The sequence below is a fragment of the Lutra lutra genome, chromosome X, assembly GCF_902655055.1.
Source record: "Lutra lutra chromosome X, mLutLut1.2, whole genome shotgun sequence".
Taxonomy (NCBI): domain Eukaryota; kingdom Metazoa; phylum Chordata; class Mammalia; order Carnivora; family Mustelidae; genus Lutra; species Lutra lutra.
The window spans coordinates 47,479,390-47,503,793 of NC_062296.1; the positions used below are offsets into that span (position 1 = coordinate 47,479,390).

Consider the following 24,404-nt stretch of genomic DNA (forward strand, 5'->3'; position numbering starts at 1 on the left):
AAAACTTGCTCCCTTACCTCTGCTGGAAGCTGGAGAATGCTAGGCCCCTGTATTGCAGTATACGGAATTCTAACTTTTGTCCTCCTTTCTCTGTATAATGTGCTCAGAGATTACACTGTGTCTTTATGTGAATATGGGCAGTTAGTGTTTGCCAACATGTATCTTTCCACTTTCTCTTATTTAAAAATTAAGAAAAAGAATTTAAAAATGAGATTACAGAAGGTCAGGAAAGGATGGGTTTGAGATGCCTGGGTGGGTTAAATGGGCATTTTGACAACATGGCTTTTCCTTCAGCATGTTTAATTGTGATGTTTAATGGACATCCTTGCAGTTTAAGATGATACTTTTAAAATTATATTCTTTACTTACGATGACTAGAGCCCTGCTACTCAGTAGATCAGTAGAACCTATATATAGGATCTTACTTAAAACTGACATTCCCTATTACAGTTTTGCTCCTGTTTATTTTTAAATTTTGTGTTACACTGGAAAGGAAAGATGATGCTCAGTTTTAAACGTTAAAAATGTACAAGCTTTGTTACAATAAAACTACCTACCTACTTAACTAGTACAGACATACATACCAAAGGGGCTGAATTTCATCAGTTTGCAAAACCAGTAGGACTTGGAACTTGGAGCTTTAAAAGTCAGCTGAGTCAGCACTCGGTAAACCAGCAGAGCTAGTTATAGGAGGGTCACAGGCCTTAAAGAGACAGCAGCTTGTGTGGAGCGGCAACATAAAAACAGCAGTTAACACAACACCATGGGCAAACGGGAGAGACCTATTCATACGGAATTCAGAGTGTGTTGGGGGACTTCTCCAAAAACAAGGGAGCTGGCAGGGGCCATTTTCTTCCCCTGCCCCCCAGCATAAACACAGAGACACTTGTTACCTAACCTGCTAGCAGTGCACCCTGCCCAAGGTGTCTCCTGAAGACTCCCCCACTCCCAGCCTGCTTCAGCCCTGGCCTCAGGGCAAATTTTCTTAAGCCCCTGCTTTAACCCCACCCAGCCAGAGGATACAAAGCTGCTGTTTCAAGTCACACCCATCCATCACAATCACAATCACAATCACAATCCAATCCAATCCAAGCCAATGTGTCCCTAGCCACCACCTTGCACCACACCCACCTACATGCTCCCCCAACCACTGCATTCAGCCCCTAGCTGCCACAGAGTTTCAGGAGATCCGGCACAGACTAGTGGCCCAGTATACACTTTGTTAATACCACTACCCTGCCCCCAAGTTCCCTGGTAGGCACGCCCCCTCAAAGCTGGCCTGTCTGGGTCCCACTAAGGCCACAAACAGCAATTACAGCCCACAACAGGCAGAGAGTCAGTGCTGAAAACTGCACTACAAGGAAAAATGTCTCAGACACAACAACAGGGTGTATATAACACACATAGGTGCCAGGTTCTGGTGAATAAGGGACACTGCACTACAGGACACTCCAGGACCTCTTCTTCATAAAGCCACTACTTCCAACAGCAGAAGACACAGCTGAATTTCTTAACATACAGAAACAGACGGGGCACCTGGGTGGCTCAGTGGTTAAGCCTCTGCCTTCAGCTCAGGTCATGATCTCAGGGTCCTGGGATCAAGTCCCACATTGGGCTCTCTGCTCAGCAGGGAGCCTGCCTCCCCCCACCTCCTGCCTGCCTCTGCCTACTTGTGATCTCTGCCTGTCAAATAAATAAATAAAATCTTTAAAAAAAAAAAAAAACATACAGAAACAGACACAGAAAAGCAGAAAAAGTGAAGAGACAGAGAAATTGATCCAAAGGAAAGAACTGGACAAGACCACAACCAGAGATCTAAGTGAAACAGATAAAAGTAAAATGACAGACAACGCAAAGCAATGATCACAAAGATATTCACTGGAATGAGAAAAGAGACAATGAGACCCTTAGCACAGAGATAAGGAATAATACAGCAGAGATAAAGGGCTTGATATGAAATGAGAAACATACTTGTTGGAATGAACAGTAAGATGGAAGAAGCAGAGGAATGAAATAGTGACCTAGAAGACAGGGAAATGGAAAGTAATCACGGTGAACAAGACAGAAAAAATTTTTTGCAGAAAAAGGGAACAGATATCCAGATCCAGGAGGCAGAGAGAACACCCATCAAAATCAACAAAGACACCAAGACATTTAATATGTAACAAAACATAATTAAATTTGCAAAATAGAGAGATAAAGAAAAAAATTTTAAAAGCATCAAGACAAAAGAAGCCATTAACTTACAAAGGAAAACCCATACAGAGAGCAGGAGATTTTCACAGAAAATTGTAAACCAGAAGGGAGTGGTATTGATGAAGTTTTAGAACCTAGGTGAGGTTCGGTGGGGTGAGGTTCGGAGCCAACGGCTAAGAAAGAATTCTTAAGACATCTTTGGTGCAAAAAGGTGGTTTATTAGAGCACGGGGACAGGACCCGTGGGCAGACGGAGATGCTGCCCCCTTATCCTGAGGAGTGGCTGATTATATACACAGGAGTTGGGTAGGTGAGGACAAAGAGGGTGATGTTAGTCTCTAAGGAATTTTGGAAGCAAGGTCTCCAGGACCTTGAGGGGCTAGCTATTGTTGGGAGAAAGGTTATTTATTACTAGTAGTAAAAATCTTCTTGCGAGACCCTTTAGATGTATATCAGTGGGCCATATGCTTGGGAATGATTTCGACACTATCTTGGAGATCCAGAGATAAAGTTTCACATTTCTCCTATCAAGTGCCCTTGTTAGTGAGATTTGGGTTTAGAAGAAATTTAACTTTATTTAGGGCTTGAGGAACTGAGTTATTTGCCTCTGGAAATTGTGCTATTGTTAAGATAGCTTGTTTGTTGTAAATCTCTAGGACATTGGTAAACCAAGGGAGACTCCTGTCTGGCAGGATTGTTATCTCTGCAAGTTAACTATTTGTTTTTCTTGTAGGGCAGCCAGAGGTGCCTGAGGAATGTCACACGTATTACTGAGGGGAGCGGGTGGAGAGGGGGTGCAAGGTGCCAGCTTTTGCTTTGTCCTCAGCCAGCCTCCTGCTCCCTCATCAGTATGATATAATCATATATTCATAGTGCTGAATGGGAAAAATCTATAGCCACGAGCATTCTTTCCAGCAAGGTTATCATACACAATAGGAGATGCAGAGTTTTCTAGATTAAACAAAAACTAAAGGAGTTCATTACCAATGAACTAGCCCTATGAGAAAATACTAAATGGGACTCCTTGATGAAAGGAAAGATGAAAAAGGACGGTACAAAGAAAGAAATACAAAAGCAGTAAAAATGAGTATTTTTGTAAAAAAAAAAATCAGTTAAGGAACTAACCAACAAAAAGGGATATGAAAATAATTAAAACATCCCTAAAACATGGGGAGGAGAGGAGTAAAGAATTGGTTCATATTTAAATGACCATAAAGTTAATATAGACAGCTATTTGCAGAAGAGGTTATATACAAGCCTACAGATAATGATATATCTAAAACCACTAATATATAGGCAAAGAACAAAGAAAAAGACACCCAAATATATCACTAAAGAAAATCATGAAAGAAAAAAAGCATCAGAGAAAATCTTTAGAAACAACCAAAGAACAAATAATAAAATGGCAATAAATATTTATCAATAATTACTTTGAATGTAAATGGATTAAAGGCTTCATTTGAAAGACATAGGATGACAGAATGGATAAAAAAAACAAAACCCATCTATAGGCTGCCTACAAGAGACTCATTTTAGACCTAAAGACACCTGCAGATTGAAAATGAGAGGATGGAGAAGCATCTTTCAAACAGACATCAAAGAAAACCAGAGTCCAATACTTATATTGGACAAAACAGACTTTTAAAAAAGACTTTACCAAGAGACAAAGCAGAACACTATATTATCATAAAGGAGAAAATATAACAATAAAATATAACAATTGTAAATATTTATGCACCCAACATAGGAGTTCCCATATATATAACAATTAATAACAAACAAAGGAAATAATTTCTAAAACCATGATGATAGTGGGGGACTCTAACACCTCACTTACATCAATGGACAGATCATCTAAACAACATCAAGGAAACAATGGCTTTGAATGACACACAGGAGCAGAAAGATTTAACAGATCTAGGCAGCAGCTCTTTCTGTCCATGGATCCTGTCCCCATGCTTTAATAAAATCACCTTTCTGCACTAAAAAAACAAAAAACAAAAAACAGATATATTCAGGACATTCCACCCTCATCAGCAGAATACACATTCTTTTCAAGTACACATGGAACATTTTCCAGAACAGATCACATATTAGCACATTAGAAAAAACCTCAACAAGTTCAAGAAGATCAAAATCATACCATGCATATTTTCTGACCACAATGCTATGAAAATAGAAATCAACCGCAAGAAAAAAATCTGGAAAGACCACAATACATGGAGGTTAAATAACATATTATTAAACAATGAATGGGTCAACCAGGAAATCAAAGAAATTTAAAAAAATATATGGAAACAAATTAAAATAAAAACACAATAATCCAAAACCTGTGGGATAAGGCAGGGGTTATAAGAAGGAAGATTATAGCAATACAGGCCTACCTCAACAAACAAAAAAAATATCAAGCAACCTAACCTTGCACTTAAAGGAACTAGAGAAAGAAGAAAACTAAAACCAGCAGATGGAAGGAAATAATTAAGATTAGGACAGAAATAAATGATAGAGATTTAAAAAAAAAAAAAAACACAACAGTATAGATCAATGAAACCAGGTCCTGATTCTTTGTAAAAAAAAGAAAACCAATAAAATTGATAAAGCTATAGCCAGAATTATCAAGGGAAAAAAAAAGTCTCAAAATCACAAATGAGAGAAAAGAAATCACAACTAAAACCAAAGAAATACAATCATAAGAGAATATTATGAAACACTATATGTCAACAAACTGGACAACCCAGAAGAAATGGATAAATTCCTAGAAACATATAAACTACCAAAACTGAAACAGGAAGAAACAGAAAATTTCAACAGACCATTAGATAATCAGCAAAGAAACTGAATCTATAATCTAAAAACTCCCAACAAACTAAAGTCCAGGATCAGACAGTTTCACAAGCAAACTCTACAAAACATTTAAGGAAGAGTTAATACCTATTCTTCTCAAACTATTCCAAAAAATGCAAACAGAAGGAAAACTTCCAAAATCATCTTATGAGGCAAGCATTACCCAGATACCAAAACTAGATAAAGACACCACAAAAAAAGTACAGGTCACAATCTCAGGGTCATGGGATTGAGCCCCGTGTCAGGCTTCATGGAGCCTGGAGCATGGAGTCTGCTTGGGATTCTCTCTCTCCCTCTTTCCCTCCCTGCCCACCCTGCCCCTGCACACTCTCCTTCTCTTGCTCTCAAATAAATAAATGAATAAACCTTCCAAAAAAAAAAAAAAAGTACAGGCCCATATCTCTGATAAACATGGATACAAAAATCCTCAACAAAATACTAGCAAACTAAATTCAACAATACATTTTAAAAATTATTTTTAGATTGTATTTATTTGACACACAGAGAGAGAGTGCACAAGCAGATGGAGCAGCAGAGGGGCAGGGAAAAGCAGATTCTCTGCTAAACCGGGACCTTGATGCAGAACTCAATCCCAAGATGCTGGGATAATGACCTAAGCTGAAGGCAGACGCTTAACCAACTGAGCCACCCAGGCACCCATCAACAACACATATATTTAAGAAAAAAAAAAAAAAAAATCATTCACCAAGAGTGACTGGGATTTATTCCTGGGTTACAAGGGTGGTTTATATCCACAAATTAGTCAATGTGATAGATACATCACTAAATGAAAGAGTAAGAACCATATGATGTGTTCAACAGATACAGAAAGAGCATCTGACAAAACACTGCATCCATTCATGATAAAAACCCTCAGCAAAGCTGGTTTAGAAACATATCTCAACATGATAAGGGCCATCTACGGGGGGAGGGGGGGACCAGCTAATATCATCCTTAAATGTCAGGAATAAGACAAGGATATCCATTCTCGCCACTTTTATTCAACATAGTACTAGAAATCTTAGCCACAGAAATTAGACAACAAAAAGAAATAAAAGAAATCCAAATCAGCGAGGAAGAAATAAAACCTTCACTATTTGCAGATGACATGATATAGACGATATACAGAAAACCTAAAAGACTCCACCAAAATCTGCTGGAACTGATCAACAAATTCAGTAAGGTTACAGGATACAACATTAATGTAGAGGAATCTGTTGCATTTCTATACACCAATAATGAAGCAACACAAAGAGAAATCAAGGCATCAATTCCATTTACAACTGTACCAAAAATCATAAGATACTTACAAATAAACCTAACTAGAGGTGAACGAGCTATACTCTGAAAACGATAATTAAAAACACTGAAGAAACTGAAGATGATACAAAGAAATAGAAAAACATCCCGTGCTCATGGATTAGAAAAACAAATACTATTAAAATGACTAAATATTATTAACATGACTATATTACCCAAAGCAATTTATGCATTTAATGCAATTCCTATCAAAATACCAGCAGCATGTTTCACAAAGCCAGAACAACCCTAAGATTTGTATGGAACCACAGAAGTCCCCAAATAGCCAAAGCAATCTTGAAAAAGAAAAACAAAGCTGGAGGCATCACAATTCCAGACTTCTAGTTAAATTACAAATGTGTCGTGGTCAAAACAGTATGGTACTGGCACAAAGACACAGAGATCAACAGAACAGAAAATCCAGAGATAAACCCACAATTATATCATCAATTAATCTTTGCCAAAGCAGGAAAGACTAACCAATGGGAAAAAGACAGCCTTTTCAACAAATGATATTGGGAAAACTGGAGAGCTACATGCAAAAGAATGAGACTGGACCACTTACTTACACCACACACAGAAGTAAATTCAAAATGGATTAAAGAACTAAATGTGAAATCTGCCACCATAAAAGTCCTAGAAGCAAACACAGGCAAGTAACTTCTTTAACACATCGGTTGTGCCAGTATCTTTTTAGAGAAGTCTCCTGAGGCAAGGGAAAACCAAAGTAAAAATAAGCTATTGGGACAACACTGAAATAAAAAGCTCTGAATAGCGAAGGAAATAATCAACAGAACTAAAAGGTAACCTACAGAATGGGAGTAGATATTTGCAAATAACATACTTGATAAAGGCTTAATATCCAAAATATATAAAGATATATACAATATATATACAAAATACAATATATATACAATATACAACTCAACACCCAAAAAACAATCCAATTTTAAAAAAGGCAGACAATGGGGTGTTTGGGTGGTTCAGTCAGTTTAGCATCTGCCTTCGGCTCAGGTTATGATCCCAGGGCCTTGGGATCAAGCCCCACATCAGGCTCCCTGCTTTGCGGGGAGCCTACTTCTCCCTCTCACTCTGCTTGCCACTCCCCCTACTTGTACTCACTTTTTCTGTCAAATAAATAAATAAAATCTTAAAACAAATAAATAAATAGGCAGAAGACATTAACTGGTATTTTTTCAAAGACCTACAAATGGCTAACAGACAGATGAAAAGATGCTCATCATCTCTTATCATTAAGGAAATGCAGAAGTACAATGAGATACCATGTGACACCTGTCAGAATGGCTAAAATCAACCACAGAACAGGTATCCGTGAAGATGTGGAGGAAAATGAACACTCGTGCACTGTTGGTAGGAATGCCAACTGGTGCAGCTACTCTGGAAAACAGTATGTACGTTCCTCAAAAAGTTAAAAACAGAACTACCTTATGATCCAGTGATTGTACTACTGGGTATTTACCCCCAAGAATTCAAAAACACTAATTCAAAGGGCTACATGCACCTCTACTATTACAGCAGCTTTATTCACAACAGCCAAAATATGGAAACAGTCCAAGTGTCCATCTATTGATGAATGGATAAAGATAAGGTGGTATATACATACAATGGAGTATTATTCAGCCATAAAAGAATGAAGTCTTGCCATTTCAACAACATGGATGGGGCTAGAGGGTATAATGCTTTGTGAAATAAGTCAGTCAGAGGAGGACAAAAACCGTATCATTTCACTCATTCACTCAAACCATAGCACTTCACTCAGAATTTAAGAAACAAAGCAAGCAAAGGGAAAAATAAGAGAAACAAATCAAGAAACAGATTCTTAATAGAGAACAAACTGATGGTTACCCGAGAGGAGGTGGGTGGGGGGACAGGTTAAATAGGTGCTGGGGATCAAGGACTACACTTGTGATGAACACATGGGAATGCGACATATGGGAAACACTGAATCAGTATACTGAACACCTAAAACTAATACAACATTGTATGTTAACTAACTGGAATTAAAATGAAAACTTAAATACTTCAGTATCTACTATCTTATATAATATGCCTTCCAGCAAAATTATAATGTATATAAAAACAAAGGGACAAAAAAATAGTGAAGAAAATGCAATCTTTTTTTTTTTTTTGAAGATTTTATTTCTTTCTTTATTTGACAAAGATCACAAGTAGGTAGAGAGGCAGGCAGACAGAGGTGAAGCAGGCTCCCTGCTGAGCAGAGAGCCCAATGCAAGGCTCCATCCCAGGAGCCTGGGATCATGACCTGAGCTGAAAGCAGAGGCTTGAACCCACTGAGCCGCCCAGGAGCCCCAAGAAAATGCAATCTTCAAAACCAGATTGAGATATGAGATGTAGAAACTAACGGTAAATTTAAAATAACTAGGATACGTTAAAAACATAGACAACAGGCCACATCACATAGGTAATAACAGAAGAGTTGGAAATTATATAAAAAAGAATCAAATGAAAATGGTAGAAATTAAAAACACATTGACAGAAATGAATATGCCTGCTTTTAAGTACACTCAACACAAATGAAGAATCAGGGAACTTCAACATAGGTCAACAGTAATTACCCAGTCTAAGATGCAAGCAGAAAGTAGAGCAGGAAAAATCATTCAGAACAGAACTATGGAGGCAGTAAGATCAGTGGTTACCATTAGTTGGGGGCTGGAGGAAGGGAATAAATAGGTCAAAGACAGGATTTTCAAGGCAGAGACTGTATGATACTTCAGTGATGGATAAATATCATAATACATTTGTCCAAACTGTGAGCCCTAAACTAATGACCTTAGATGATGATGTGTAAATAATGAAGGTTGTTAACAGCTGGAACAAATGTACCACTCTGGTGGAGGATGTAGATAATGGGAGAGGTGATGCATGTTGGGGGGGGAGGGAATATATAGGAAATTTCTCTACCTCCCTCTCAATTTTGCTATGAACCTAAAACTGCCCTAAAATTAAATTGTTAAAAAAAAAAAGTTGTCCATACTTTTTTAAGAAATAAATTTATCAATTAGCATTAGTATTGTGCCTTCAGTGCTCTTTCTAAAACTGTAGAGGTTTTCCTGTGTTTTCTTCTAGATGTCATATAATTTCTCTGTGACTCATTTTAATTAATATTTGTATAATGAGGGGCGCCTGGGTGGCTCAGTGGGTTAAACCCTCTGCCTTCGGCTCAGGTCATGATCCCGGGATCCTGGGATCGAGCCCCACATTGGGCTCTCTGCTCAGCAGCGAGCCTGCTTCCCTCTCTCTCTGCCTACTTGTGATCTCCCTGTCAAATAAATAAATAAAATATTTAAAAAAAAAATATTTGTATAATGAATGAAGTATGTGTTCACACTTTCTTTTGGCATGTGGCCCTCCAATTGTTTCAGCAGCTTTTGTTAAAGAGATTATCCTTTCAACATTGAATGGTCTTTGCATCTGTGTTGAAAATAATTAACTAGATTTCTGTAGATCTCTCTTTCACTGATCATTGTCTTCCTCCTTTCACCAATACCAAATACTACTGATTACCATCTTTATCATGAGTCTATAAATAGTGTGTCCTCTCAAACTTTTTGAGAAAGAGAGGGAGAGGCAGACCCCCTGCTGAACACAGAGCCTGATGTGGGGCTCGATCCCAGGTCCCTGAGATCATGACCTGAGCAGAAGTCAGAGGCTTAACTGACTGAGCCACCCAGGCGCTCTGCCTTTCCAAATTTTATTTTTTAGAACTGTTTTGGTTATTCTAGTTTCTTTGCATTTTCATATAAATTTTAGAATTAGCTAGCAATATCTACGAAAAGACCTTGCTGAGATTTTGACTGAGACAACTACTGAATATACAGATGGAATTCAGAATATGTGATATCTTACCAAATCTCCTGAATCAGGGATGTTGTATTAATCCCTAATTTTCTAGAACTTCTTTGATTTATTTTACTAACATTTTGTTGCTTTCAGTAAAAATTATAAAAGCAACAACAGAAAAAACACACAAATGACCCAAAGAATCTTTACTGGTGATTTCTCATGAGAAACAATGAGGACCAGAGGCATTGGTTGTACAACAAGTAGTAGTAGTAGTAGTGGTGGTAATAGTAGTACAAAAAGTAGTAGTATTATAAAAAGTGCTAAAAGAAAGAAAAAAAAAAGGGGGGCAAGCAAGCAGCTTATATCCAGAAAACTATCTTTCAATAATGAGAAAAAATTAAGACTGACAAAAAAGGACTAAGAAAGGGGTGCCTGGGTGGCTCAGTGGGTTAAAGCCTCTGCCTTCGGCTCAGGTCATGATCCCAGGGTCCTGGAATTGAGCCCGGCATCCGGCTCTCTGCTCAGCAGGGAGCTGGCTTCCCTTCCTCCCTCTCTGCCTCCCTCTCTGCCTCCCTGTGATCTCTGTCAAATAAATAAATAAAATCTTAAAAAAAAAAATGGCTAAGAGAATTCAGTTAGTTGACGTGCCTTCAAAGAAAAAAACAAAGTTGAAAAGAAATGACTTTAATTCAATTGAATTAAAGTCAAATTCCTATGAAGAAATAAAAAAGAAGCCCATATGAAGAAATAAACAGGCTCTGAAAAGCTAATTACACAGATAAACGTAAATGACAGAAGAAATATAATTTTTACTTTTTTCTAAAATAATTTAAGAGAACTGCATAAAAGATACAAGTATAATGTACATTATAATCTCTTGAGCAACAATTTTAAAATGAATTAAAAAATACACTAGAAATGAGCATTTCCTATTGCTATACATTCCAGCCAGCAACTGGAATTTTCAAGTTTTAAAAAAAATTTTAAACATTCTAATATGGGTATGGGGATTTCTCATTTTTTTTTTTTTAAAGATTTTATTTATTTGACAGACAAAGATCACAAGTAGGTAGAGAGGCAAGCATTGGGGGTGGGGGGGAGCAGGCTCCCTGCAGAGCAGAGAGCCCAAGGCAGGGCTCCCAGGACCCTGGGATCGTGACCTGAGCTGAAGGCAGAGGCTTTAACCCACTGAGCCACCCAGGCACCTGCAATTTCTCATTTTTTTAATTGAATTCCTCCAACTGCAAATGAGCATCTTTCCATTTGGTCATTGGCCATTTCTGTATCTTCTTTGATGAGGTGTACGTTCAGATCTTTGCCCAATTTCTAATTGGGTTGTTTTCTTATTACTGAATTTAAAGAGTTCTTTGTATATTCAAGTCCTTTACCAGATATGGGTTTTGCAAAATTGTTTTCTAGTCTGTGGTTTGTCTTTTCATTCACTTGACACTGTTTTTTTCAGAGCAAACATTTTTAATTTTAATAAAGTCCTGCTTACCAATTTCTTCTTTCATGAATTACACTTTTGATGTTGGATCTAAAACTGATCACCTAACCCAAGTTCACATATTCTTTTGCATTTGCTTTTAGAAGTCTTACAGTTTTCCATTTTGTATTTAAGGTCTAAGACCCATTTTGAGAGAATTTTTGTTAAAAGTATAATGTCTCTAGGTAAGTTCACTTTTTAAACTGTGAACATACAATTGGTTCCAACACTATTTGAAAACACCACCCTTTCACCACTGAGCACTCTGTCTGCCTTTGTCAAAGATGAGTTTACAATATTTGCGTGAGTCTCAGTTATCTATTCTGTTGATCTATATTCTGCCCTATCTTCGTAACTATACTTTTATAGTAAGACTTGAAACAAATGGTGTGAGTCTTTCAACTCTGTGCTTCTTCCATACTACATTATTTGTTATAATGTTTGCCTTCCATATAAAGCTCAGAATCAGTGTCACAAATGACGCCAAAGACATTAATAGGAAAATGAAGAAATACTACAAACAACTATATGCTCTCTCTGGGTCGAGAGATTGAGCACTGACTCAGCTCCTTGCTCAGTACAGAGTCTGCTTCAGATTTCCTCTCCCTCTCCTGCTCTGTCCCTCCCACTCATGCTCACTCACTCGCTCAAATAAATAAATCTTTAAAAAAAAAAAACAGCAACAACAACAACAAAAAACCCCTCCAGACACTCAATAGACTGGGAAGTGCTTAACCTACTAAAGGGCATCTATGAAAGACCTATAGCTAACAAAGACTGGAAAGAAGGAAAGTATGCCATCCCTTTCCACACTGTATTGGAAGGCCTGCCAGTTCAATAAAGCAAACAAAAACTATTGTAAGGCACACATGTTAGAAAGGAAAAAGTTAATCTGCAGGAAACATTACTCTCCGTCCAAAAGATCTCAAATAATCTACCCAAAAAAACCCCAAAATACCCTCTTAGAATGAAAAAGTGAATTTAGCAAGGTAGCAGAATATAAGGTCAATAGACAAGTCAATCATATTCCTATATATGGCTATAATTGGAATTCAAAATGAAAAAAATAAAAATAATAAAATTTATAATAGCACCCCCCAAAATAAAGTTATTATGTATAAATCTAACAAAATACATGCAAGAACAGTATGTGGAAACAAAATATTAATAAAATATATCAAAACAAATCCAGAAAAATAGGGAGAAATATTATGCCCATGAATTGGAAAACTTAGTAAAATATCAATCTATCAATCTCCCCAATTTATCTATAGATTCAATGCCATCCCAATCAAAATCTCAGCAACCTCTTTTTACAGATTTTTTTTTAAAAAGGTATTTTTGTAGATAAAATGAACATTAACGTGGAAAGAGACCTTCTCTGTCACACAGCGCAAAGGAAAAACTTAACCTGAAGCTGAAATAGTCATTTAGGAAAACTAGAGGCTACTACCCTAGCCAAAAAACTCTGCTCCCTAAGTGAGGGTGTCACACTGAGAAAAGCAAGTCATTTCCCCTCCTCTCAGCTCTGGAGCAGCAGTGCAGAGGTTGTGACAAGGGGCAGAGAAAGGCTGTAACAGAGAGCTCAGAAGGTATCCCCAAGGGAATACACTGGGAATGTATTTGGAATACATTGGGGGGGGGGGGTCAATCCTAAGAATACTCCCAAGAACAACAGAAATTTTGCTGGTAAGCAGTTGAATGGAAACTGGTAACTACATGAGAGCAACAAGCTAAAAAACACCAGTTAGAAGTTTACCAGAGAGAACCAGAGAAAGAGAGAGATAACAGCATCCCTCTTGTGGTCTGTATATACACTATCAGACGACAATGGAATTAAATCAGAAATCAGTAACAGAAACATAAATGGAAAACCCCCAAATACTTGCAGATTAAATAACACAGTCCTAACAATCTATCAAAACACACACAAGGAAGGGCGCCTGGGTGGCTCAGTGGGTTAAAGCCTCTGCCTTCAGCTCAGGTCATGATCCCAGGGTCCTGGGATAGAGCCCCACATCCAGCTTTCTGCTCAGCAGGGAGCCTGCTTCCCTTCCTCTCTCTCTGCCTGCCTCTCTGCCTACTTGGGATCTCTGTCTGTCAAATAAATAAATAAAAAAATCTTTAAACACACACACACACACACACACACACACACAAACACACACACACACACACACGCACGCACGGAGAAACAGACAATCTTATTAGACCAGTATCTATTAAAGAAATGGAATCAATAATTAACCTTCCAAAACAGAAAGCATCACACCCAAATGGGTTCACTGGTGAATTCTACCAAACATTTAATAAAATATAATACCAATTCTCTAAAATCTCTTTCAGAAAATAGAAGCAGAGGAAATACTTCATTCTATGAGGCCAACATTACCCTAACAGCAAAATGAAAAACATTACCAGAAAAAAATACAGCATATCAACATTTCTCATTAATAAAGATGCACAAATACCCAACAAACTAGCAAACTGAATCCAAAAATATAATTATACACCATGACAAGCTGTATGTCTCAAGTATGCAAGCCTAATTCAACATTAGAAAATCAATGTAAACCATCACATTAACTAAAGAAGAAAAATCAAAAGATCATATCAATAGATGCAGAAAAATCATCTGATAAACCCCAACACCCATCCATGATTAAAAATGCTCAGCAAATTTGGAATATAGAACTTCCTCAACTTAATAATGAGCCTCTACAAAATAAATACAGTTAACATCATACTTAATGGTGAGAAACTGGAAGAATTCCCACAAAATTCAAGAAGGTAAGGATGTCTATCTCTCACTACTCCTTTTTTAATTGCACTAGAAGACCTAACTAATGCAAAAAGACAAGACAAGAAAAGGAATACAGACTGGGAAGAAAGAAATATGACTGTCTTTGTTCACTGATGATATGGTAGTCTATGTAAAAAAATCCTACTAAAGAACCAACTAAAAAAAACCAAATTGGAGCTAAGAAGCAATTACACCAAAGTTGCAAGATACGGGGTTAATATACAAAATCAACAGCTTTCCTAGAGACCAGGAATAAGTGGAATTTGAAGTTAAAAACACAATACTGGTTACATTCATATCACCCAAAATGAAATACTTAGGTGTAAATCTAACAAAACATATACAAGATCTATATGGGGAAAACTACAACACCCAGATGACAGACATCAAAGAACTAAAAAATGGAAACATATTACAGATAGATAGGAAGACTAAATACTAATCTTCATCGACTCATGATGAGGTTACATCCCCCCAAAAAACTCGTCATAAGTTGAAAATATAAGTATAAAATGTGTTTAATACATCTAACCTACTGAACATTATTGCTTAGCCTAGCCTAACTTAAACATGCTCAGAACAATTATACTAGCCTATATTTGGACAAAGTCATCTAATACAAAGCCCATGTAAAGTGCTGAATATCTCATATAATTTATTGAATAATGTTCAGAAAGTGAAAAAAAACAAAATGGCTGTATGGGTACAGACTGGTTTTAAATGTACTGGTTGTTTATCCTTATGATCTCATGGCTAGAAGCTCATTGCCACTGCCCAGTATCACGAGAGTATCATACTAGATATTGCTAGCCCAGGAAAAGATCAAAATTTTAAATTTGACGTACAATTTCTACTAAATGTGTATCACCTTTCTACTACCATGAAGTTGAAAAATCTAAGTTGAACCATTATAAATTGGGGACCATCTGTATTGTCAATATGTCAATTCTTCTCAATTTGTTTCAACATACTTAATGTAATCCCAATCAAAATCCTAGCAAATTATTCTACATATGATCAACAAACTAATTCTAGAGTTTATATGGAGAAGTGAAAGATCCAATACAACTAATGCAATACTGAAGAATAACAATGTTGTAGGACTGACACTGTCTGACTTTAAGACCTGCTATAAAGCTACAGTAATCAAGACACTGTGATACTGCAGAAGGAATAGACAAATAGATGAACAGAACAGAAAGCCTAAGCCCAGAGACTCACACAGACACAGTCAACTGATCTCTGACAAAACAGCAAAGGTCATTCAGTAGAAAACAGTGTCACCCATAAATGGTGACTGAAAAACTGGATATCCACATGTGAAATTAACTCAAAATGGGTCACAGACCTAAATATAAAATGCAAAACTATGAAACTCCTAGAAAGAAACACAGAAAAATCTAGATGAATTTGGATATGGTGAAGACTTTCTAGACATACCAAGATCTATGAAAAAAATTTTTGATAAGCTGGACTTCATTAAAATTCAAAACTAATGCTCTGCAGAAGATGGGGGAAAAAAAGGGCACAGACTAAAAGAAAATATTCGTAAAAGACATTATCTCATAAAAGACTATTATCCAAGGACACCTGGGCAGCTCAGTCCGTTGAGCGCCTGCCTTTAGCTCAGGTCACTATCTCTGGGTCCTGGGACTGAGTCCCATGTCGGGCTCTCTGCTCAGCAGGCAGTCTGCTTCTCCCTCTCACTGTCCCTCTGTGCCCTTCCTCCATAAATAAATAAATAAATGAATAAATGAATGAATGAATGAATGAATGAATAAACAAATGAATAAATAAATAAATGAATGAATGAATAAATAAATAAATAAATAAATAAATAAATAAGACTTATCCAAAATATATACAAACACCCTTAAAACTCGACAAGAAAACCCAACTAAAAAATAAGCAAAACACCTGGACACACCTGACCAAAGATACATAGATGATAAATAATTATGTAAGATGCTCCCCACAACATATCATCAGGGAAATGCAAATTAAAATAACAAGGAGATACCACTATATACCTATTACAATGATCAAAATCTGGAACTCTAAGAACAACAAATACTAAAGAGGTTGTGGAGCAAAAGGAATGGTACAGCCACTTTGTAAGACAGTTTGTTAGCTTCTTAAAAGATTAAACATACTCTTATAATACAATTCAATAATCACACTTCTTGGTATTTACCTAAAGGAGCGGAACACTTACATCCACACAAAAACGTGCACACAGATGTTTCCAGCAGCTTTATTCATTAACTGCCAAAACTTGGGACACAATCAAGACATCCCTCTATAAATGAATGAGTAAACTGGTACACTGAGATAACGGAATATTCAGGGCTCAAAAAGAAATGAGCTATCGAGCCATGAAAAGACAAGCAGGAACCTTAGATGTGTATTACTAAGTGAACGAAGTCAATGTGAAAAGACTACATAATGTATGCGATTCCAACTATCTGATATTCTGGAAAAGACAAAATCATCAAGACTGTAAAAAGATCAGTGGTTGCCTGAGGCTAAGGGAGAGAGAAGCACAAACTGGCAGAGCACAGGGGATATTTAGGGCAGTAATGGGAAAACCAAGAAACTAGAAGAGCCAGAACAGTTTTGGGGGAAAAAAACTACAATTGGAGCACTCACAATACCTGTTTTCAAAACTTATCTCAAGGGGCGCATGGGTGGCTCAGTGGGTTAAAGCCTCTGCCTTCGGCTCAGGTCATGATCCCAGGGTCCTGGGATAGAGCCCCACATCGGGCTCTCTGCTCAGCGGGGAGCCTGCTTCCTCCTCTCTGTCTGCCTCTCTGCCAACTTGTGATCTCTGTCAAATAAATAAATAAAATCTTTAAAAAAAATTATCTCAAAACTTATGCAGTATTAGCAAAATGACAGACAAAGAGATCAGTGGAACAAAACAGTGTGTCTAGAAATAGACCCACACGTATATGGTCAAATTAATTTGTGGCACTGATTAATGTAAAAAGAGTGCAAGGGAAAAAACACAGAACTGTCAACAAACAGTACTGGAATTATCAGAGAATGAGGAGAAAGGGCTAACTATAAAGGAGCATGAGAAAAATTTTTTAGGTTATGAAACAATTTTATATCTTGACTACAGTGATAGTTATACTCTGAAGCCCTTTGTGAAAACTCAGAAGTATAAAACTAAGGAGACTGAATTTTATATTATTTAAATTACACTTCAGTAAACTTAAATATTTAAAAGCTAGATACTACATAGGGAGAAAGTAAAAATCGTGATATAAATACATTAAGATAATAGAAAGGACCAGCAGTTGAGTATGTATATAATATAGCTGAATTCAGGGTGGGAGTAAGAAAGGTATGTGTATGAAGGAAAGTTAAATATTATCCAGGGTGGGCAGTCAATAAATAATGGCTAAAACTTAAAAATTTTTTTAAAAGGTTATATTATCAGGGGCACCTGGGTGGCTCAGTGGGTTAAAGCCTCTGCCTTCGGCTCAGGTTATGATCCCAGGGTCCTGGGATCGAGCCCCGCATCGGGCTCTCTGCTCAGCAGGGAACCTGCTTCCTCCCCTCTTTCTCTCTGCTCGCCTCTCTGCCTACTTGGGATCTCTGTCTGTCAAATAAATAAATAAAATCATTTAAAAATAAAAAAAAAAACCAACCTTGAAAAAAAAAAGTTATATTATCATATTATTTAGATACAACTAATAGAAAAACTGAAATTTTAGCATGATTTGGTTTGCTCTGAGAATGGAAAAGTAAGGGATGAGGGAAATCAGACAACTGTGTTTTATTTAAACAACCTTATAAAGCTATATAACTCTACTATATGGTAGATCTTTTATTTTTAGGTTTAAATCAAAAGAAGTACATCTACATCTTGAGCGTGTGCCATTAGTTCTCTGGTAACATTAAACTATTGTTTAGTTAACCTATAAACTGCATTTTACATAAAGTTTAGAATCACTTCAAGGAAGCACAAGATGGGAATGCAGAGACTTCCAAATATGAAGGAACAGCTTATTCTCTATGTCCAAATATTACTTAAACAAACAACTAAGTAGCTACCTAGTATAAAACTGCAACTCAATCAGCTGGACTCTCTGAAGCTGGGCATTCACCACAGGAGTAATTCTGGAGCTCCATTCCCTACCAGTTAGGAAGACTGAAACTACTCCACTACAAAAACCTGGTATGTAGTATGACAAAGGTGGGCCATGATCACCTATGCTTTCACCAAACTGGAGCTTTCCTCGAACCTCCTATTCTCAGTCTATATGACTAGCCTTCATTCCTATTAGGAGTCTTGCTCTGTACCTCCATCTTTTTTTTTTTTTAAGGATTTTTAAGATTTTATTTATTTATTTGACAGAGAGAGACACAGTGAGAGAGGGAACACAAGCAGAGGGAATGGGAGAGGGAGAAGCAGGATCCCCACAGAGCAGGGAGCCCAATGCAGAGCTCTATCCCAGGACCCCGAGATCATGACCTCAGCTGAAGGCAGACAGACGTTTAACGACTGAGCTACCCAGGCACCGCCCCCCCCCACTTACCTCAAACTTTTGTTATGGGTCCTGCACCAATCTAAATCAACCATCCGGGGACGACAATCGGTCTGCCTGAGTAACATAACTACCTAGAAGTATCTGCTGAAATGCTCTACCTACCAATTTGGATCCCATCTCCCTGAACGTCGAGCCAGACCAGACATATATTTGCCATGTCCCCTATACTCAAACATGAACCTCAGACCAGTGGTTTTAAAGCTTTTAGAAGAGTTTATACTCTTCAAACTACTGAGAAAACAAAGAGCTTTAGTTGATTTATTTACAAGTAAACTAAAAAGCCTTTTAAATACTTAAAATACCTATTTAATCATCAATTTAATGATTAACTTAATCAATTAACTTAAATGGTTAATGTTACTTATAATTCTAACCCTAACTCTAATACATCATATACATAACAAATTTTACATAATGAATTTCTGTGCAAAATGACTGTACTTTCAAAACCAAATAACCCTAGCAATGAATAGCATTGTCTTACATATATTTATATATGTTTGCAATTCTCAGTAATGTTTGGTTTAATAGAAGACAGCTGGAACCTCATTATCTGCTTCTCCATTCGAGCTATTATGAAATGTTTTGCTTGGGTGGAAACAGATAAAGAAAGTCCTACTGACATGAAGTTGAAAAAGAAATATATAAATATCCTTTCAGATAATTATGAATATTCTCCAACGGTACTAGACCAAAACTCAACAAGTGATAGTTTCTCAAAGATCAGCTGAAACGTAGGAATCTAAAAACATAACTTAAATTTTGTTATTTTAAAATCCACTGGTCTTGCCCTTTCAATGAATATTTAACCCATGCATGATTGTGGAACACCCTACAAGGGTCATTTGGAAAATATTGGTTTACTGAGTCATGCAGATCCTCAAAATGTTGCACATTTCATTAGATGATATTTTAAAAAGCACATGCATTAAAGTATCTCATGTAGGGCCCCTGGGTGGCTCAGTGGGTTAAGCCGCTGCCTTCGGCTCAGGTCATGATCTCAGGGTCCTGGGATCGAGTCCCGCATCGGGCGCTCTGCTCAGCAGGGAGCCTGCTTCCCTCTCTCTCTCTGCCTGCCTCTCTGCCTACTTGTGATCTGTCCCTGTCAAATAAATAAATAAAATCTTTAAAAAAAAAAAATATCTCATGTAGCAGTGCCTGGGTGGCTCAGTGGGTTAAGCCTCTGCCTTCGGCTCAGGTCATGATGCCGGGGGTCCTGGGATCAAGCCCCACATTGGGCTCTCTCCATAGTGGGGAGCCTGCTCACCCTCTCTCTCTGCCTACTTGTGATCTCTGTCAAATAAATAATATCTTTTTTTTTTTTTTTTAAATCTCATGTTGGGCGCCTGGGTGGCTCAGCGGGTTGAGCCTCTCTGCCTTTGGCTCGGGTCGTGATCTCAGGGTCCTGGGATCAAGTCCCACATTGGGTTCTCTGCTCAGTGGGGAGCCTGCTTCCTCCTCTCTCTCTGCCTGCCTCTTTGCCTACTTGTGATCTCTCTCTGTCAAATAAATAAATAAAATCTTTAAATAAATAAATAAATCTCATGTTATCACAAAAATCTTAACTGTAAGTATTGGTGAAACTCTAAAGCTCACACAGATGGACATAAGTTCACAAAAATTCTAAATTTTGTTTGAAATCCAAAATTTTAAATGGGTAACAAATACTATAATTATTTTCCTTGAAAGGAGAAGCTCACTTATTTACTTAAAAAGAAATATATGCCTAAAAGTCAAATATAAAAAACCATAGTTTCTCTAACAGTTATTCTTCTAAGTAAACTGTTTTAAGTGAAAAAATTGAATAACAGTTTTCTATGATGCTACAGGTGATTTTCCAAGGCAATCACCATAACTCAGTTTGCAGAAGTAATTCATGCTTACTCTCCTTTTTATCACACAATATTAAGACATGTACTCATGGGTCTATATTTAATATAATTTAGTAACATTTTTGCTCAAAAACATTTTTTACGAAAAATTGACCTTTTTTTCCCCTTTGTTTTTAGTACAAGTGCATGGTGAAGAATACAATGACCACTGGTACAATTTGGTACCTCTGTACTCAGGCAGAAGCAGATTTATTTTCCACTGCTTTGACACCATCAGTGCAGGTATAAACACGTAAAAGTAAAGTAACAACTTAGTACTACCCTGAAAGTATCTTCCACTCTGCAGTTCCCTTGGAAAGCCCACACACTGAAAATTGTATTATACTGTTGGCCACCACCTCAGGTGTTATGTCCCCCTAGATGTGCCAATTCCTCTATTATGGCTTACTGCCCTTTCCCAACAGTACTACTGACATCTACACCAGTCTAAGCAATGACAATTTCACTATTATTTCATCTGTTTTGTCGAAAACAAGGGATAAAAAAACAAACACTATGCTTCATTTCCAAATCAATAAGGGTTTCTCACTCCTCCCAGGAACTACTAAAGCTGTGTCTTCTGAATAGGTGAGTTTTCTCAATTAGCTGAGGGTTTACACCATATGCAAACTTTGTTTTTAACTTTAGAAGAGAATCCTAAAATGTGTAACATACTTTTCCGACTAACAAAACAGAAGATGTAACTACAACTTAACCTTTCCTAGACGCCCTCTACATTAAATTGTCCCAAACTATTTTATATATATTTGCCTCCTTACCTGCAGTCAGGCTATGAGCTGCACTTATAGTAACAATCAATGTATTCATGCTGTCACTCCTCTCCTACTTTCAAAATCTGTCATGGACCTGGAAACCAGATTTATTAGAATTATATATCAAGGTTCCAGGTGAGAGATTCACTGAAATGAATTCAATATGAGCTCTAGTGCAGACACTGATGTACCTCTTTTACTCAAAATGCTTTTTATTCTACTTTTGAGCTGTGTTCAAAACACATTAACTGGCTAAACAGTTGACTTTCAGACATTAAGATGATTCTATACTTGCACTGAAAATGAAGCCTTGAGATGCCCGGGTGGCTCAGTCAGTTAAGGGTTGGCCTTTGGCTCAGGTCATGATGCCAGGGTCCTGGGATCAAGTTCTGTATTGGGCTCCTTGCTCAGTGGGGAGCCTACTTCTCCCTCGGCCTGCTGCTCTCCCTGCTTCTGTTCATTCGCATGCGCTCTCTGACAAATAAAATCTTAAAAAAAAAAAAGTTTTCTTTTAAAAAAAGTTAAAAAAATATAAAATGAAACCTTGTCCAGATAACTTGAAATCTATAAAGGTTTGATAAATCAGTAATTCAAGACCAGAGTCTTTTATAATTAAACCTGTAATTTTAAGATAAATGTACATTCATATGCAGTTCTTAGAAATAATACAAAGATAACCCTTTTACTGTCTACCCACATTACTCCAACAGCAACAGCTTACAAAACCAAACTACAATACCACCACCACCAGGATACTTTTATTGACAACCAAGATGCAGACATTTTTTTTTTAATTTTATTTATCTGAGAGAGTGAATGGGCAAGAAAGTACATGAGCGGGGGTGGGGGGCAGGGGACAGAAGGAGAAGGTTATAACAGACTCCTTGCTGAGCAGGGATCCTGACTCAGGGATTGGATCCAGGGATCATGATCTGAGCGAAGGCAAAGGCTTAACTGACTGAGCCACCCAGCTGCCCCCAGAGCACTTTCTTTAACACAAAGATATTTCATGTGATCTTACAACTCATCACCCTTCTGAACCCAACCCCATCCCTGAAACTTAATAACCACTACTCTATTTTCCATTTCTATGATTCTGTCATTTTCAGAATACTATATAAATAATACCTTCTACAATTGGATTTTTTCACCTGGCATAATTCTCTGGAGATTCACCCAAGTTGTTGTATCAACTTCATTCTTTTTTATTCCTAAGTGATTACACATATCAAAAATTTAGCTAAGCTTCTCTATATTGCTGCCTCAGCATCCATTTTGTTTGGCTAACAGGCCTGAAGGGGCCTTAAAGTGACATTTGCTCTTCATGCAAACACATGCCCTAGATAACAACCTACACAGTCACAACTATGTTAGTCCTAATACAACTTCCCCAATGGCGCTGTGATAAAGTCTCCCTTGCCTCCCAGGGCTTTTCCCTTGTGCAACCTTTGTATCAGACCCCTGAAAAGCTTACCAAAACCTTGTATTTCTAGGCTTGAATCGACCAATCCAGTCTTAGCCCAGAAATCCCAAAGCACTACCTACAAACCCTAACAAAGGTATGTGCCCCAGGTCCTGACCTGCCGTCTACCTGCACCGTCTTGACTTCTTCATGTGGCACCTCAAGATGTGTGGTGTACTTACCTCCAAAGACCTGTGAGTAATGAACTCTCTATTTCCAATTTTCCTTGTGGTCTCTTATAGCACCTGGGCTCACCATCAAACATCCCAAGGGTTTTACTTAACAAATGTTAATTTGGGGCACCTGGATGACTGTCGGTTAGGCATCCCACTCTTGGGTTTCCATTCAGGTTGTGGTCTCATGAGTTGTGGGATTGAGCCGGTTCCGTGCTTGGCAGGGAGTCTGCTTGGAGATTCACTCCTTCTACCTCTCCTCCTGCTGTGTCTCTCTTAAGTGACTAAATGCCTCTTGGGGAAAAAAAAAAGTTAAATTAACAACTTGCAATGAACATACCACAATTTCTTTAAGGTATCCAACCATTAAAAGACATCTGGAAGGGGGTGCCTGGGTGGCTTAGGTGGTTAAGCATCTGCCTTCAGCTCAGGTAATGATCCCAGGGTTCTGGGATCCACCCTTGCATCCTCTGGCTACCTGCTTAGCAGGGAGTCTGCTTCTCCCTACCCCCTCTGCCCCTCCCCTAACCCCACTCACACTTGTTCTCTCTTGAAATATAAAATCTAAAAACTGAAAGAATTTTTAAAAAAATTAAAAATAAAAGACATCTTGGAATTTCTACACCATCACTATTATGAATAAGATGCTATGAACATTCATACACAGGTTTGTGTGTGAACATAAATTTTCATTTCTCTGGGATTTATTTTTTATACTCAAGGGTGTAACTGCTGGGTTATACAGTAGTTGCATGTTTAATATAATAAGAAACCGCTAAACTTTTCCAGAATAGCTACATCATTGTACATTCCTATCAAAAACATGAGTAATCCAGATTCTCTGCATTCAATACTTGATGTCACCACTATTTTTCATTTTATTATTTTAATCTATTTCCTCGTGTTTTCATCTTCATTTTAAAAATAGCTAATGGGCTGGGGCGCCTGGGTGGCTCAGTAGGTTGGGCCGCTGCCTTCGGCTCAGGTGATGATCCCAGAGTCCTGGGATCGAGTCCCGCATCGGGCTCGCTGCTCAGCAGGAGGCCTGCTTCCCTTCCTCTCTCTCTGCCTGCCTCTGCCTGCTTGTGGTCTCTCTCTGTCAGATAAATAAATA

At 37.7% G+C, this 24,404-nt stretch overlaps 1 long non-coding RNA gene across 6 annotated transcripts in view; it reads right to left on the reverse strand.

Moving 5' to 3' along the window:
* Nucleotides 1-24,404, reverse strand: part of LOC125091749 (uncharacterized) — a 93,757-nt gene that overhangs the window by 44,473 nt on the left and 24,880 nt on the right. For 2 of the 6 annotated variants that reach the window (XR_007124746.1, XR_007124745.1), the window contains exon 3: nt 23,300-23,584. This is a non-coding gene — a long non-coding RNA (uncharacterized LOC125091749). Of the gene's footprint in view, nt 1-20,474; nt 20,511-21,661; nt 21,750-22,161; nt 23,585-24,404 lie in introns of those variants that run through there. The other 4 variants (XR_007124742.1, XR_007124743.1, XR_007124744.1 and 1 more) reach the window with 3 other exon arrangements.